The 16,007-nt window shown below is 38.6% G+C and overlaps 2 long non-coding RNA genes across 2 annotated transcripts; one reads left to right on the forward strand and one right to left on the reverse strand.

Annotated features, from left to right (window-relative positions):
• Nucleotides 1-3,265: 3,265 nt before the first annotated feature.
• Nucleotides 3,266-3,755, forward strand: LOC110938143. The gene is made up of 3 exons (XR_002591212.2): nucleotides 3,266-3,379; nucleotides 3,453-3,548; nucleotides 3,742-3,755. It is a non-coding gene; the product is annotated as an uncharacterized LOC110938143 (long non-coding RNA).
• Nucleotides 3,756-4,370: 615 nt separating this feature from the next.
• LOC110938150 lies at nucleotides 4,371-5,555 on the reverse strand. The gene is made up of 6 exons (XR_002591214.2): nucleotides 5,494-5,555; nucleotides 5,340-5,395; nucleotides 5,118-5,258; nucleotides 4,950-5,022; nucleotides 4,502-4,575; nucleotides 4,371-4,409 (listed from the first exon to the last, which is right to left on the reverse strand). It is a non-coding gene; the product is annotated as an uncharacterized LOC110938150 (long non-coding RNA).
• Nucleotides 5,556-16,007: the final 10,452 nt, after the last annotated feature.

Raw genomic sequence — 16,007 nt, forward strand, 5'->3', positions numbered from 1 at the left:
AGGAACCACCCTCCTTTTTGAAACCAGATATCAATTTACCAAAAATAATAAATACATAGAAAGTGCAAAAATGAAAAAAATAAAAATTGACCAAAAAATAAAAGATTCAAAACATAGTGCTAGTCCCATAACCTGGATTACAAAACCATTGAGCCACACACACATTTTATATTTAAAACCAACTCCACGCTTATATCAGTTGATGTCATATTCAGAAAAAAGGGTAGATGACCCATGTGAGAAGTGAAAAGTGGAGTTGAAATAGCAAAGAATAACCACTAAAGAGTAGGAAAGACAACTTAACCACAGATCTATAAAGAATCATATGGCAAGTTGGGTGAAAAACGCCAAGATGACAAATTACTATAAATCCCAAGTTAGCATAACATGCAAGTTGTAAAAGCAAAGAGTACGTACTATGTAGACACATACCTTGGTCCACCAAAGACTCAGCATACTTTGTCAGCTGCGTCACAAGCGCAGCCGACTTGGGCTCATAGCTCGACGCCTTTGCATAGATTGCGCTCAACCCATCACCAGACGGCACAAAGAAGGCACCATTCACCATTATCATTATGTCACCGTCTGTTCTCCCGTTCCAACCCGACCAATTTTCCCCAAACACGTGTCCACTCGTTTAGTCACCTATTCACGCGTATAAAACAAATTAATAATGTTTTAAAAAGAGATATGTTTGAACTTAGAATTTTTAGAATCCAGAGTGAAATTAAGTGTTCTAACATTAATACCACATTAAATGGTAACTTTTGTAAAGGGGACCAACAATGCTACAAAAAAGTATCCATGGGGTTCTAGCTACAAAAGGGGGCAACAATGTTACAAAAATATAGCTATAAGTTATAGCAATAAAAGCACGTTAAATGTGGTTTATTGCAAATAATCTAACACTCATATTTATTCACATAAGATATCTTTATCTATGCATACATGGCATTACACATGATGCACTTTTGTTCCCAAGTTAGCATAGAGATACACGTGTCTGTCCACATCAACAACAAGAAGAAATCTACCATATCTCAACTGAAAACGCGATAACAAGAAACCATAAGGAGAGATACCTCTTTAGAATCAACATTAAGTTTCTTTCTAAGCATCATGCAAACCACACCTGCATTCAAGATTAACAAACAAAGAAGTTCAATCAGAAAAACAATCCCTAAAAACCATGAAGCATCAAATCGCTTGTTCTAACTAAGTACTGAATCAGTAAACTTATCAAAATCTCAAAAACATACCTATGAGCCGGTTTAAGTTTGAAACAATGGATGAACATGCAGCAAAGCTCTTCACTTGCTAACTCGGTCCAAACCGGTTGCTTGAAACCGTTATTTGGATCCGTTTTGCAAAACTACGGAGCAGCACAAACGCTTCCTCAAAACAACTTGCAGTTCAATAGTCAAAGGTCAACAATGCCACTTGACCTGTTACAGAAACTGCCATAAGCCATCGCCATGAGCCCATTAGCCTCGATGATGTAGCCTCATCAACAGTTGACCGATCCAAGTCAACAACTGAATCGACAAAATGTCATCGGTCAATCGCTGCCACAAAACCTAATTCAGTCGCAGTTTCATTCTCTGAGTTTACATCAACCGTCATCAATGCAAAGCCCACTACTACAAAGGTAGCATTAGACGGTGTCAAGGATTTTTTTAGACGGTGTTAAAGTAATAACACCGTCTTAAAACCAATACCAATAGCTCTTTTTAATAAAATATTCAATAAAAATCAGAAGAACACCGTCTAATGCTTAAACACCATCTTATACTAATTTCTCCAACCTTTAGACGGTGTTGTCTCTGAACACCGACTTATAAATATTCAATGAACCCCGTCTAATGCTTAAACACCGTCTTATAAACTAATTTCTGCATCCTTTAGACGGTGGTGTCTATGAACACCGTCTTATAAACTGAAAAAAGATCGGACAAATATCAACCACCAAAACCTTATCTCTTTCCTTTCATCTTCCTCATAACAACTTCTTCATCTTCTCCATCTTCCTCATAACAACTTCTTCATCTTCATTCAAGAATTTCACCATTAACAACCTAAGTTTCAAGGTTAGTTTTTTTTCTCTTTATATATGTTATTAATGTTTTTTAGTTTTATAAATAGTAGTTATATCATGTTTAATTATATGTTGTTAAAAATTCAAATTTAATTTTTTCTTGCTTTGTTTTGATAAATCACTAGTACATTGTATATAAAAATTAGTTTATATATAGTAATAAAGTATGTTTAAGTTTTAACCTTGTTGTAATATATGATTGAAAACCATGGTTAGTGAATTCTTGGTGAACCGACCCGACGGGTCAACAGGTAAAAAGGGAAGAACTGTGGAATAAAACCAAACGCGGGTGTTGTATTGTTAATAACTAATCCTAATTATATATACTCGTGTGTTGTAATGAATTAAATTGACCCATATGTTACAAGTTTGAGTTGTACGTGAAAACTTGCATAAACTGATACACGTATTTTGACTTTAGGAAGGCAACAAGTTTAAAGAGGACCTCAAGTAATTTAAGGGTCTATAAGCTGATGTGTGTTTTACATGACCTTAGTGTGAAAGTTTAAGTGATTTTATAAATTAGATGTTATTTATATTTTTATTAACATATAGATGTTATTTATATTTACATTTACATTTACATATAGGTGTATAAATATAGATTTAGATAACCCTTTAGAATTACCCGTCTAAAATTTATCTAATAGAGATAAATTTTGGATTGTCCCGTTTTGGGACTGCTTTTTGAATATTCTATCTCATTTAGGATATGTATACATTTTAACGAAACGTCATTTAAGAAAAGATTGGTTGGTATTTCCTTTACTCCTACGGGTTTGCGGTTTTATGCATACTTGGGGAGTTAAGGGGAAATGCTTCCTCATAACAACTTCTTCATCTTCATTCAAGAATTTCACCATATATTTTATTCTTGTTTTAAGGTACTTTTATAAGGAGTCAGAGGCTAAAAAACGCAACCGATGCGCCTTTTTAAATGTGAACGCAATCACAGGTGATATGTGCAAAAGAAATCCTAGATCACATTTTCAGTTTAGCGACTCATCATGTCGATAAAGATTTCATTCTTGCACCGCATTTGGCTGAGTAAGTTTTTTTTAGTTAACTTGCTTTTATTTTATTACCACTATGATTCACCTAACTATTCTATAACGCTAATTTTGTAGCGACCATTGGTCTTTGTTCATCATTGCCCAACACATGGGACATGTTTATATTTTGGATTCAACAAAGATAAAAGGAGAAAAGAATGCTTCTAACTGTCGTCTTTCAAGCCTAATTCCTACCGCCTTAGGATCCTAGTTCAACTACACAATGGTTGATGTATGTGCGTTTGCTATTTCTAAATTGTTTTATTTTCGTTACTTTTAAATAATAATTTGTTAATTTATTACAGTTTAAGCAACAAAAGGGTGGATGGGAATGCGGCTACATGGTTCTCCAACATATGTTTGACTTTGTCAATTTGTATCAAAACCAATTTCCCGATAAAGTAAGTAAAATATACTTGTTTATCAATTTATTACTTAACTGTTTATTTTTTTTCAAACTTAGAAGGTTTAGATGTATATAACATGTAAATATATACATAGCTTTATTGCCGATGTTGTTATCGATTTTTCTCTTTGCCTTTAGATTTATTCTATAATATTTGTAATAACTCTTTCTATCTACTTTTATTTTAGATGTGGCACGACACGAGAGTGGCTACGGATAATGAAATAGATGTTTTGTTGATGACGTTGATGCCGAAGTTTTTTAGCGAGTTAGGTATTCCGTTAGTTTAGCTTACGTGTAGTTTGTTATGTATTCACAAATGATTGTAATTTGACGGGTTTATTTCCGAATTGGATGTGGGGTTTATTTTGGATTTGAATGTGCATTGTTTTGGTTTGATTTGAAAATGTTACATTGGTTGATGTATTTTTTTTCCAGCAAATGTATTTTTGGTGTATTTTTTTTTCAGCAAATGATTTTTGGAAAATATGTATTCAGTAAATGAATTTTTTTTCCAGCAGTTTATAAGGTGTTGGTACTAATGGTATTAAAAGACGGGGTTCACTAAGTTTATAAGACGGTGTTAAAAGTATTTGATTTATAAATGTTTTGATATTAAAAGACGGGGTTCACAAAGTTTAAGCCGGTGTTCAAACTGAACACCGTCTAATAAGACTTGAGTTTAAGCCGGTGTTCAAATAGAACACCGTCTAATAATACTTGATTTTAAACCAGTGCAGTTTAAGACGGTGTTGAAAACACCTTCTTAAAACCCATTTCACCCCGTCTAAAGCTCTATTTTGTAGTAGTGGCCATAATGCATACAGAAACCTTCAACAACAGCAGCAGGTGGCAGCTGTGAATATGAATGTTGACTATTTGTTAGTCAAACCTGGTATCTCAGCAATTTAACATTAATATGAATCTTGAAATAGTTATTGTACATACCCGCTTAATTGCTCAAGCTTTTTTCTATCATATTGCCCAATCACATCAACAACTCTCTTCAAAACCTCATAGCCCTGTTTTACCCGAAATGTCAGTCGTATTATCATCAAAACACATGATAAAACAGAACATTTTCATGGTGAAACTATAGCAAAAATGTCATTCGTATTACCATCAAAACACATCTGCATAATTTACATACAAAAAACTAAGAGCAAAAATGTTGACTATTTGTAAGTCAAACCTAGTATCTCAGCAATTTAACATGAATATGAATCTTGAAATAGTTATTTTAATAAAAAAAAGTATTGATGATGTTTTTTCACAAAATGATAAATTCCCAATATCATAACACCTACAAACTAACAGATTTACATAAAACAAAACGATCTCACCAAGAATTAACAATTAAAATTTATGAAAAATTAGGGTTAGACTAAGAGCCAACCTGTTCAGGCTTGAGGAACACGACATCTCCTAACACAATAACAAATCCAGAATCATCCAAAACTTTCGCAGATCTGAACAAGTTCATCATATAAAACGTGATTTTAACACCTAAAATCAACCAAAAACAACAGATACAAAGTAAACTAAAGCTAGATTAAACGATTACCGGTATTAAAACAAGATCTGAACAGAAGACGATGAGGATTAACATAAGCAGCAACCGATCTCAGAGAAGATGGTTTATACCTGTTGCACCAACAAGAATCAAATCCTTTTCCATCATGTCAGAGACCCGTTCAAGCATTGCCTCGCAAACAGAATTTTAACCAGATCTAAATCAGACTCAAATAACAAACAAAAAACATTAGATGTGGTTTTATAACGGTACCTAGATGTCATCCACAGTGGATCTTGTGCCGATTAGAGAAAAACCCAGTGGATCTTCTGTCAGATTTGAGAGAAAATGAACGATTCAACACAAATAACAAACATATCAGACTCGAATAACAAACAAAAACTTTAGATGTGGTTTAAAACGGTACCTAGAGGTCAACCCCACTGGATCTTCTGTCGGATTGAGAGAAAATGAATGATTCAGGGTTATTGAAACCCTAGATCTGGAAATCGCCTGGGAGAGAGAAAGCATGGAGTTGGGGGCGGATGAGATCTGGTGAGATGTGAGTTGTGAGAGAGATGAGAGAGAAGGAAGGGGAAAGGTGGATTCGTGTGAAAACAATATCACCCGTCAGATCACGATCCGTGTGAATAAGTGAAAGGAAATGGACGGTGATGATGGATCCGGGTAAATGCTAAAAGTTTTGGAGGGGCATAATTGGAAGTGTAAATTATTTTGTGCTTTAGAGGGTTGTAAACCATGCTTTAGAGGTGTTTGAAGGGAATTTTTATGGACTTTAAGAAGTCCTTCCTATATGTATTATAAAGTAGTATATATATATATATATATATATATATATATATATATATATATATATATATATATATATATATATATAGAGGGGTTAACATACAAAACGCCTTATCGTATTTCACGTACGCAACAGTCGCAACCATCAGAGATCATGGCAATAATCACGCATAGATCAGTTAATCACGCATGGAATCAGTTTTTGAAGATAATCACGCATGGATCATAATTACGCACGTTCAGTTGATAAAAAAATGGAGATAATCACGCATGGGATCATAATTACGCACGTTCTATTTGGTCGCGTACGTAAATGTACGTTAAGGCGTTTTGTACATTATACTCTCTCTATATATATATATATATATATATATATATATATATATATATATATATATATATATATATATATATATATATATATATATATATATATAGGAAGGTTCCAATGAAAACCACTAGTTATCTCGAAAACTAACTAAAAAAACTTAAAAACATACCAATTATTTTTTTTTTATTTTTTTTTTGCATACCAATTTTCGCTATTTTAGGTATATAATTTTTTTTTTCAAAAAAAATAAAAATTTGTAGTGCAAATGTGTATGTGTACTACACATGTGAATTATTACACATGTGAACTACAAAACTTTTTTTTTAAAGTTTTATTTATATACAAAAACTAGCGATTTTTAATAAAAAAAATTGAAAAAAAAAATTTGTGTGCTTTTTACTTTTTTTTTAGTTAGTTTTCAAGTTTTCTCTTTAAAAGTGGTTTTCATTTGAACTATCTCCTATATATATATATATATATATATATATATATATATATCATAAAAACGACAAATTAATATAAAGCAAACATCATGAATATTATAAAACCTAATTTAGTTATAAAACAAACATCATAAATATATAGTTCAAAACGTAAGGTTTAACATAAAACAAAAATCATAAAAAAAGTTAACAACCAAAATTAGTAGTGTTATGACATCAAATATCATAGAACTCGTTTTCCTCCGCATGATCATCCTTAATGTTTTCATCAAGCATATTTAGATCTTCATCGTCATCCCCACTCGGGTTGGCTATCCACTCATCATCCAACAAAACCTCATTGGCAACTGGGCTTGGCTATTCTATGTATTGTGTTAGAGATTAGGTTTGAAAAGGGAACCTAATCGATGTTTTTTAAGTCCACTATTGGGTTAGCCCACCAATTAAGCCCAATAAACACCAAATGGCTCTAAAAGAAAGTTCATAAAACTTTTTTTTTTCCATTTTCACATCTGATGAGCCTCAAGGGGTGTTTGGCATTGCATATTTAACACAAAAATGACTTTTCGTAAAAAGAACTTATTAACTTATGACTTAAAAAAAGAGTTTTTAAAAGGTGTTTGGATTAGGTTATGTGATGGGGGAAGCCAAAATGACCAAAAAGGATATCCTTTTATAATTCAAAGTGTTTGGATTAGCTTACGATTGGCTAGCTTCACAGCCTCAATGCCTCTTAGAGCCTCGGATGGCTGAGGCCTAGGTTTCAATTGATACCCATATGACTAACCCTTTTAGGCGATTTTGCAAAGCCTTAGCCGAGGCGTAAGCCTCAAGGCGAGCCTCGGAAAGCCTTTTTATACCATATCCTCACCCCATGACTAATGCAATCATATCATATCAAAATCACAAATAATAGAACCTAACCTGTCATTGGTCGAACCATATACCTGCCCAACCCATTTCACATTCGGGTCATATAAGTTTGGTTTGAGAATTTTCAGGTAAGACCCGTTTGTTCCTCGGTACAATAATATGGTTTGGGCTAGTCAAATTTCATTTCAGTCTTCGGGTGTGTAGAAAGAAAATAACAGAGAAAAATGCCCGGACAGTCCTTGTGGTTTGCCCATTTTCACATTTAGTCCCTAACTTTCTAAAATTACAGCTATAATCCCCAACTTTTGCAATTTCGTTCCCGATTAGTCCCTGGCGCAGATGGGAGTTAGTTTTTGATGTTAAGTGGATGTGAAATTACTAAAATGCCCTTGTTATTAAAAAAATAACTTAAATGTAAAAAGAAATATATTTAAATCAAGTGGGACCCATCATTCTCTTCATCACACCCCCAACCTACCCTCACCATCACCATCGCCATCACCATCAACGACCACCCTTCGGTAACCCACCCACTGCATAACATATATAACAAGTATTCCATTGGTTATAGATTTAGAACAATCATTAAGCAACTTATCCAAAATGTCTCAAACAGTTAATGTTAATGTGATAAAGATTTAAGAAAAGACTTGCATTACCAAATCAGACCATGTTATAAATAGCTTTTGTCACCTAACTCAGGCCCATTTCTTTGAAGGATTACACACTCTTAAATCAAGTGGACATTCCGATCTACCATTTTTGGTAACGGACTCGTGTTCTCTTGAGCTTTTAATCCTTCTTCAATAGCGTCTAATACCATTGTTGCAACTTTCTGAAACATGTTCTGATTTTGTACCGCTAGAGAAGACGAAGACAACAATTATGTCAGTGGAACTTTTCATTAAAGTAGAAGCAATCTACTGTGTACGACGACAAAAATACGGGTTACAATTGCAAATCAAACGTTGAGGGTTGGAATCTAAAATAGATGTAGTAGCAATGATGGCTCGACTTTCTAGTGACGGTGGCTCGGATAGGGTCGACCCGACCCGAGTGACTGGCTACAAATCTTATGTAACTACGCCACTCACGCTAAAGAACTCGGTAACGTCGTTCCCAAGGTTCACTCAATTTCATCTTGCACTTTGATCGATTCTATTAACTGTGTGTATTATAACTTTTTTGTGCGATTATTATGATATTAGGAGCCAGTTTTGTTCATGAAACCGTCGTCGTCTTACATACCGAATGGCGGAATGATCGAAGTGTCGCATCTGTTGGAATCGCTCGATCATGAGGTTGAATTGGCGGTTATTATTGGTAAAAAAGCTCGTGATGTTGCTAAATCAACTGCAATGAATTATATCAGAGGTAATTGATGTTGATTTAGCTTCATAAGTTGCAATAATAGTGTAACACCCCGTGTTTTCGAATGTCAAAGTCAAGGTCAAAGTCCAAGTCAACTTTGACTTTCTTTGACTGTAGATAGTCTATATTATGTTTTAGTTGTATTCAGTGGAGTAAGTGTTGTAATCAGAAAGAATCGAAGTAATCGAATGTTTAATCAATGCGACCGATTTACGACTGTGAATAGTAGGAAGTAACAATGCGATAAAGTTAATCAATCAATAATCAAGCTAATCGATTCATCAATCAAACTCGAGACTCGAATTATGTTATTGTATTACGTGTGTGTGTGCCTTATGTGTTACTTGTGCGTGTTTACTTATATGTTTGGTGTGGTATTCAAGCGAATCAATCGAAAATCGAATCGAAACTCGAAAAGCAATCGAACTCAATCGAAACTCGAAAAGCAATCGAACTCAATCGAAACCGACATCAAAACGTGACTTATAGATGATTGTATGTTATATATAGTCTCAACTACTGAAAGTAATTTGACTAGGAACTCTACCGTATTCGTATTATCGTCCATCGAAATCGAAGCATCGAAAATCGTCGCGAAATACTCAAAGTGGGTCGCGGATCGAACAGGAGGCATCCTGATCGAACAGGCCAGCCGATCGGCTAGCATCTTCCTAGCCGATCGAGCAGCCCATTCAATCGGAGCTCCTGGCCGATCGGCTGCCACTTTCCTCTTTTGGAGCCTATAAATAGGGCTGTCATTGTCACACTTTCTATTTTTGGAAAGCTCTGACCGAACCAGCCTTCTTCTTCACCTTTTCTCAGATTTCTCTCAACTCCGGTAAGTTTTCGCTCTAATTTTTGTACGTTTTTGATCATTACATGATTCTGCACCTTTCTATCTTTCAAAACTTGATTTCTAACCGTGAAATCACCAAGATCTAAGTGTTCTTGGGTGATGTCATCATGGTGTTCTTGAAGAACACCAAACTTTGGCCTCATTCAACCATGAATAGCTTAGATCTGACCGGTTTCCACATAAACAAACTAAGATTTGTAAGAATCTTAATATTTTTATGAATGGTTTCCAACTTTCTTCAACCTTTTACACTCGAAACCCTAAAACTGGTAGAAACGGAGCTTGAACCGGCTAACTAATCATTCTAACAATTAAGAGGTTCAAGATTCGGATTCTATACACAAGGTTCACCGACGATGGGTTAAACTCTAAACCGACGTTCCAAACCGTTCACCGGCCGGACGTGGGTGATTCCTGTCCGAGCCAAAGAAACGAGTAGGAACGAAGGATATCATAGTTCAACTCGTTATCAAACTACCTCGATATGACGACAAGTAATTAAACAGCCAAGAGTTAGACGAAAGGCCGACTAGGTCAGACTTGCTGGCCGAACGGCCAGGCTGTTCGAACAGCCCAGCCGATCGGACATGCCAGCCGATCGACCGGGCCAGCCGATCGGCTAGCACATGGCGTCTCACTTTTCAAACTTTCTGAGGTATGGTATTGACGAAGTGGTGTTCGATCGAGTATGTTACTCGATTGGTAAACATTACTCTTCGGATCATGAGATACTATGCTTCAACACTTGATTGGTTTTACAACTCGTTCGTAGTAGGGAATGCCAGCCGATCGAACAGCCTGTTCGATCGAGCGACATCCTGATGAGAATCACTTCAAAAGTTCCTAGCCGATCAGTTAAGCCGGCAGATCGAACGGACCGTTCGATCGATCGACCCGAAAGGTAAGGACATTTTAGTGTTCTCATATACTACAACGAAAACTTCAAAAGTTCAAACCATCATACACAAACACACCAGAGGAAGAAACAATCCACTCGAATGGCCCAGCCGATCGAGCCTACCGGCCGATCGAACAGGACTGTTCAACGGACATACCAGCTGAACGAACAGCCCGTTCGATCGAACCTGCCGTTCGATCGACCAGCCTATTCGATCCATTTACACTTGCTTGCTTTCCGCGTTACTCATTGTTGTGCTATTGAACTATTCAGGCTAACCCTACTCTCAGTGCTCCCTTCAATCCATAATCAATCACTGAGAGTATACTCGATCCCTTTTTGCTTTTAGCACTTTTGGGTGTTACATACGTTGCTTATATCAAAAACACAATCGATCACACTACTCAAACTATTTGAAACGCTAACCAATATGCATGTATTACTGACTTAATGAATGCTTGTTGATTGTGTTTACACGTGGAATGTTGTTTACCTGCCTTAACGACGTAGTACTATAGTTTGGACTCAGCACCCGTTCACACAGGGGTTGTTAAGGACAATTACTTGCATGGATTATGGTGGTAATCATGTATTGCGAACCGTCTCGGACGGTCAACCCGCAGTCATTGGTATCGATAGCTCCATGTCGATAATTAACATGCTTCGTTTTCCTCTGTGTACGTGCTGGTTATGCGTTAACTATTCAAACTCTATATGCTATTATCAAACTTGTATGCTCACCTTTACATTATATGTATTGACTTTATTTTAACATATGTGACAGGTATTTAGGATGCTTATTTGCTAGGAAAGCGAGGCTATAATAAGTTTCTAGAAGCCCCCAACAAATGGTTGTCTGCCAAGAACAAGTGTCTGGGGCATAGTTGTCTGTAGATCTTGTCCTCTGGCATTACAGCCAGAAAGTCAACAGAATAGGGGTCTAGAAGCAGATAAACAATTGCTGTAATAATATTTGAATCTGAGTTGTCGGAACGGAATTTCTTGTTTGGATGATTATCTGTAATGACATGTTTGTTTATTCGGGATACGATATGGGACGTATCTTTAACTGGATGATATAAATAGTTGTTATGGAAACTTCTGAACAATCTGTTTCGCTCAGTGCCATGCCTTGATGATTCCGCCATCGGTTGGGGTGTGACAGATTGGTATCAGAGCCATAACTATAGGGAATTAGGTTAGACACGACCTAGTCCGGGTCGCTGTCTTAGAGACCTAGACTATAGTTAGGAACCAACAGACCAAGTTTATGTGCCTTATTCCGCCATCTTTCGCTATCACTGCACCCGAATTCTTAACTAAAAAGTCAGGCGATTCAGTCATGAATAGGTGTGAAGACCGCAAACGCCCGACTAAATTGGCTGACTTATGATGATTCTATCCATTTACTCCTAGTTAACCAAATATTTTCAATTACATATAAGGAGAATTATACCAAATCAGGAGTGAAACCCTCATTTTGATGGAAATTCTCCGTAAATTTTTCCTAAAACAAGGAAGAAATTGCTAAGCCAAGGGGTGAAACCCTAACCTTGGCAGTTTGTTCTGGACCTTATTTATCTCACCAAGGCCTCGATGGACTCCAACAACCTGAACTCACGAAGTATGACCTAGGGAATACGTGCTCAATGCCCAAGAATCGAGGCAAGGACACGAGCCCGAACGTTGAAAGTGACAACAAGTCCGTTGCGAATAGTCGAATCGCTTTGGGTAGTCGATGTCTAGTAGCCGCAGACAATCTACCTCTCGATTTTTATGTGTTTCGATTCTGAGAACCGCAGCCGTGTACTCTAATGACTCGTTGATTTTATGTGTTTCTATGTGCTTTATCTGTTTACGTGTTTATATTTTGGACTTTATTCGATTTTGCTGTCATTTCGATCAACACACACGACTCGCATTTGTTGTTCTAACTCAAATCGATATCCAGTTGTCGCATATCTAGACGATATCATACTATGTTATGCTATACGACTAAGTTAGGCTATACTATACGATGCTATTCGATATGCTATCCGAACGACACGCGAGCTTTGAAGAATAGGTTTCTGTTTTTTGACTGCTGCTATGCTTAATGTGTATGGGTATAGGTGCTTCTGTGATTTTGTGCTCTACGTGCTTATGTGTTTTTGTGACCTATGTGCTTTATGTGCTACTGTGCTCCATGACTAGGTGTATCTGTGATTCTGTGCTTATATGTTATGTGTTTCGACGTGATTCTAAGCTTTAGATAGTAGTAGACGTGTGAGGTGAGATTCGATTTCGTTGTGTTGAGTCTCGTGACGATGTCTAATGCAGACCATGTCGTCGTTTGGATCCCGACACCGTCTGACTCGCCAAGAAAAGAGAGATCGACGCCTCGCTGCTATCATCTCCAAGCAAGTGGCGAAAGCCGTGAGTGAGGTGTATGAAAATGCCAGCAAAACGTCTGAAGAATCCCGAGCTGAAAACCCTAAGGATTCAAGCAAGGCTGCTTTCAGCTTCAAGCAGTTCAAAGCATGCGGACCAAAAGAGTTCACTGGCGAAGATGGTCCTACAGCCATGTTTCACTGGTTCGACTCAGTCGAAGTCACTCTGCACCAGAGCGGATGTCCTAAACATCTCCGCACTCTCAATGCTACAGGCGTCTTCCAGTCCCGTGCTCTAGACTGGTGGACGGCCGAACGAAACAAATGCGGAAATGATGCAGCTTACGAGCTAACATGGGAGGAGTTGAAGGCAATTATGATCGACGAATTCTGCCCTCCCCACGAGCGCCAAAAGCTGGAGGACGAGTTTTGGGTAATCAAGCAGAAGGATGGAGACAACGCTGCTCTCACTGCTCGCTTCAAGCAGCTTAGTATCATATGTCCCGATCAAGTCAAGACCTCAGATCAAGCTATCAAGAAGTACATTCGAGCCCTGCCCGACTGTGTAGCCGACTTTGTTCACGCCGCCAAGCCAGCAACGATCGAAGAAACCTACCTACTCGCCGCTGAGATCAATGACAAGCGAGTAAAGTCTGGTTTTTGGGATAAGCAAACCAAGTCTCTGCACCAAGCCACCGTAGCACCCACCGACTCATCTGCTCAATCCTCCAAGTCATCGAGAAGGAAGAAGAAGCACAACAACAACAGCTCCAGCAACAAGAACTGTGCTGTGACAACTACTGCTGCTCCTCTACAAGCTGTACCAGCTCAACAGCAGCAACAGCACCGCTGAGCTCCAGTGATCAATGCACCTCCAGCGAAGCGTGCATACACAGGCCCTCACCCACTCTGCCCGACATGTTCGTATCATCATCCAGTGGGTCTAGCCTGTCGCTTTTGTGCTCACTGCAACCTTTACGGTCATTTCACTGCGAACTGTCGCTATCGTCCCCGTCAAGCCCAGTACAAGCCACTGTCAACCAAGCTCTACTCCCTGCCCCTCAAGGTCAACAAGCAGCTCAAGCACCAGCAGCCAATGCTCGAGTCTGCTTTGCATGTGGTGACCCTAACCACTTTGCAAACAGGTGCCCGAACAGGGTGGTTAAGCAAGAGCCCCAACAGCAACAACAGCAGCCTCAGCAGCAAGCAGCCCATGCCCGAACCTTCAACATCAATGCCCGTCAGGCTCAGGCGGATAACAACGTGGTTAATGGTACGTTCCTTGTGAATGGTATTTATGCATCATGTTTGTTTGATACTGGAGCCGATAACTGCTTTGTGTCGTTTGAATTTGAGAAGCTCCTTAGTCGTAAGCGCTCTTATCTGTCCCCGTCATTCGAAGTCGAAGTCGCTACGGGAAGAACTATTGCCGTTAATTCAGTGCTCCGTGATTGTACTCTCGAACTCAACAATCACATCTTTCCAATCGAACTTATTCCAATGCAACGCGGAAGCTTTGATGTCATAATAGGCATGGACTTTCTTCGCGAAAACCATGCTGAAGTTGTGTGCTTTGAAAAGATGATACGATTCTCGCTCGCGAATGGTGATCTATTATGTGTGTATGGTGAAACAGCGTCGAAAGGTCTCAAGCTCATGTCATGCGTCCAAGCTAACAAGTATCTCCGCAAGGAATACCGAGCCTTCTTGGCCAACATTGTAGTAGCAGAGAAGGAAAAGAAAAAGAAAGTTGAAGTCAAAGACGTTCCAGTGGTTCGTGAATTTCCTCAGGTGTTCCCTGATGATCTTCCCGGACTACCACCAAGTCGTGATATCGACTTTCGCATCGACCTCATTCCTGGAGCTAACCCCGTTGCTAAAGCCCCTTACCGACTCGCACCATCCGAAATGAGGGAACTCTCGAATCAACTCCAGGAATTACTCGAAAAAGGCTTTATTCGCCCAAGCACCTCTCCTTGGGGCGCGCCAGTCCTTTTCGTCAAAAAGAAGGATGGATCGTTCCGGATGTGCATCGACTATCAGGAATTGAATAAGCTAACCATCAAGAATCGATACCCCTTGCCCCGAATCGACGATTTGTTTGATCAGCTACAAGGTGCATCATGTTTCTCTAAGATCGATCTGCATTCAGGATATCATCAGCTAAGGATTCAAGAGGAAGACATTCCCAAAACCGCTTTTCGAACCCGTTATGGCCATTACGAATTTGTTGTTATGCCCTTTGGTCTAACTAACGCACCCGCAGTTTTTATGGACCTGATGAATCGCGTGTGTAAGCCTTATCTTGACCGTTTCGTCATCGTGTTCATCGACGATGTCTTGATTTATTCCAAAACGAAAGCCGAACACGCGCAACATCTACGTTTGGTTCTCGAGTTACTCCAGGGGAACCGACTCTACGCTAAATTCTCCAAGTGCGAATTCTGGTTGGAGGAGGTTCAGTTTCTGGGTCACATCGTGAATAGTCAGGGTATCCATGTCGATCCCGCGAAGATTGAAGCCGTCAAAAGCTGGATTACGCCTAAGAACCCGTCAGAAGTTCGTTCTTTTCTCGGACTAGCGGGCTATTATCGACGATTCATTGAAGGATTCTCCAAGATCGTTGTGCCACTTACCGCTATTACTCATAAGGACAAGTCTTTTGTGTGGGGAAACGCACAAGAGACTGCCTTCCAAACCCTCAAGCATATGCTGTTCAACGCTCTGATTCTTACACTGCCCAACGGAAGCGACAACTTCATTGTCTATTGTGATGCTTCTAACCTTGGTCTCGGCTGTGTCCTCATGCAGCGAGACAAGGTTATAGCCTACGCATCTCGTCAGCTCAAGATCCACGAGAAGAACTATACAACCCATGACCTCGAGCTAGGCGCGGCTGTCTTTGCATTGAAGATTTGGCGACACTACCTGTATGGCACTAGGTGTACAATCTACACAGATCACAGGAGTTTACAACACATCTTTAATCA

The sequence above is a fragment of the Helianthus annuus genome, chromosome 2 (assembly GCF_002127325.2).
Source record: "Helianthus annuus cultivar XRQ/B chromosome 2, HanXRQr2.0-SUNRISE, whole genome shotgun sequence".
Classification (NCBI taxonomy): domain Eukaryota; kingdom Viridiplantae; phylum Streptophyta; class Magnoliopsida; order Asterales; family Asteraceae; genus Helianthus; species Helianthus annuus.